The sequence below is a fragment of the Octopus bimaculoides genome, chromosome 6 (assembly GCF_001194135.2).
Source record: "Octopus bimaculoides isolate UCB-OBI-ISO-001 chromosome 6, ASM119413v2, whole genome shotgun sequence".
Classification (NCBI taxonomy): domain Eukaryota; kingdom Metazoa; phylum Mollusca; class Cephalopoda; order Octopoda; family Octopodidae; genus Octopus; species Octopus bimaculoides.
In genome coordinates this window covers 12,158,409-12,160,834 of record NC_068986.1, presented here as the reverse complement: position 1 = coordinate 12,160,834, position 2,426 = coordinate 12,158,409, and the positions used below count along the sequence as shown (strand labels likewise).

Below are 2,426 nucleotides of genomic sequence, written 5' to 3'. Positions count from 1 at the left end.
ACGTCCTCACTTTGTTGTTGTTTTTGTTATTGTTTTTTTGTGTTTTTTTAACTATATATATATATATATATATATATATATATATATATATACACACACACACACAAACATACACACAAACACACACATATCTATATTATGTATATATATGCAGGCGCAGGAGTGGCTATGTGGTAAGTAGCTTGCTTACCAACGACATGGTTCCGGGTTCAGTCCCACTGCATGCATTACACCTTGGACAAATGTCTTCTACTATAGCCTCGGACCGACCAAATCCTTGTGAGTGCATTTGGTGGATGGAAACTGAAAGAAGCATTGTCGTATATTTATATATATATATATATGTGTGTGTGTGTGTGTGTGTGTGTGTGTATACATTTGTGTGTCTGTATTTGTCCCTCACTCACCATTGCTTGACAACCGATGTTGGTGCGTTTACGTTCCCGTAACTTAGCGGTTCGATATACGCGCACTCACACGACACATACATACATACATACATACATACATACATACATACATACATACATATATACATACATGTCCTCACCTGTGTGTCGTGTGTGTGTTCGCGTGTGTGCGTGTCATTGTGTTTGTCCCACACATACACAATTTTCAACCGCTTGACAACCTGTTTTGGTTTGTTTACGCCGCCACTAACTAGCGGTTCGGCAAAACGGAACGATAGAATAAGTATCAGATTTCAAAAAAGGACCATTAATACCGGGAGTCATTGCTCCAGTATGGCTGCAGTACGTAAAAGATAAAAAAATAAGTTCGTAATCAACGAATCTATGATGTTTATAACATAGGGATCCGAAGAAATAACAGTTTTAAGCTCACTAAATAATTTCCGACGCTATTCTACAGTAATGCCCAATTTGAAACCTTATGTTTTATAGATTCAGTATGACTGAATCGAGAACTTTGACGTCATTTCCCGAAGACGAGCCTCCAAGTTCGATCCCGCTGCGCAGCATTTTGCGCCAAGTAAGGAGCACTTGGGCCGGGTTCTTCCTGTAATTCGAAAAGGTACAGATTTGTCACGAACACTCTTTTGTGCGTCAATGCTTGGGTAGTGGTAGACGACATCATTCACCCACACAACCTTCGCCCATGACAATGACAAACTGATTAGACAGAAAAAGGGGCTGAACGGTATCGTCTCCTTATACCGACATTCTTTAGACTAATCCCGAAGGAACGCCGGTTTTCAAAACTACACTTTAAGTACATGTGATAGTGGAATACGCGGCCATGTTCACATGAATTCAGGAGCAGGTAATTCGGTTGATCGAATAACTAAAGCTTCCCGCCAAACGACGGAGATCCAACACTGGTTTAGTTTTATTTCATTTCTTCGGTTATTTTTTTCTGATCTTTTATCTTTCACCTGTTTCAGTCATTAGACTGTGGCCACTCTGGGGCAACGCACTGAAAAATTTTAGTCGAATGAATTGATCCCAGGACATTGATTTCTTTTCTTTTTTTTTTTTTTTTGTAAGCCTGGTACTTATTCAACTTAAACACAGCAACACCGGTTGTCAAGTAGTGGAGTCGAGCAAACACGGGACACAGCTTCTACAGGTAGATAGATAGATAGATAGATAGATAGATAGATAGATAGATAGATAGATAGACAGACAGACAGACAGACAGACAGACAGACAGACAGATAGATAGATAGATATATAGATAGATAGATAGATAGATAGATAGATAGATAGATAGATAATGTTTCTTTATTGGCCACACAGGGCTGAACACAGGGGACAAAATACAAAGTAGAGCTTTTCTTTTTGGGAAGGAAAGAAAACAAGTGGGGGTAGAATTTCGATCGAAAGGGATCGTGGAAAAAAAGTGGGAGAATCCGATCAATAGGGATCGTGTATCACAGAAATGTCATAGAGCAAAATGGGAAACAGATTAAGTTTATCCGTGGAAAGAAAAGCCTACAGAAAAGACCACGGTAACCTCGGGCAATAATGTCATGCAGAAAAACACATTACAGCAAGTGACTCTCTTTTTTGCTTTCTTTTTCTGGTTCAAAGGATTATGCTCAACCTGGCTCCGTCATTCACACGTGCCATCCTTGCTACATTCACCCATCTTTTTTTTTTTTTTTGAAACATTCACTAGACAAAACTTCCCTCTCTATTCTCACCTTCCTCTTCAAGTAATACTTGAAGAAGTTAGTGAGAGATTCACCAGAGAGGAAGGTGTTTGTCTCTAGACCTTTCAGACGCGTTCACCATACACATTCTTTCGCCATAGCCACAAGTACGATGAAAATGGCTTTTCCTTCCCGTTTCAAGGAAGGAGGCGCGACAATATTCACGATAGACTCGGCTGATAGACCGACTCGTCCCACACGCGATAGCAGTCGTTCGACATAAACCCACAGGTCGGAAATGGTTGGACATTGT

At 40.1% G+C, this 2,426-nt stretch overlaps 1 protein-coding gene across 1 annotated transcript in view; it reads left to right on the top strand.

Moving 5' to 3' along the window:
- The window catches only part of LOC106879285 (caveolin-3), a 121,671-nt gene that overhangs the window by 1,291 nt on the left and 117,954 nt on the right, over positions 1-2,426 (top strand). The window lies entirely within an intron of this gene.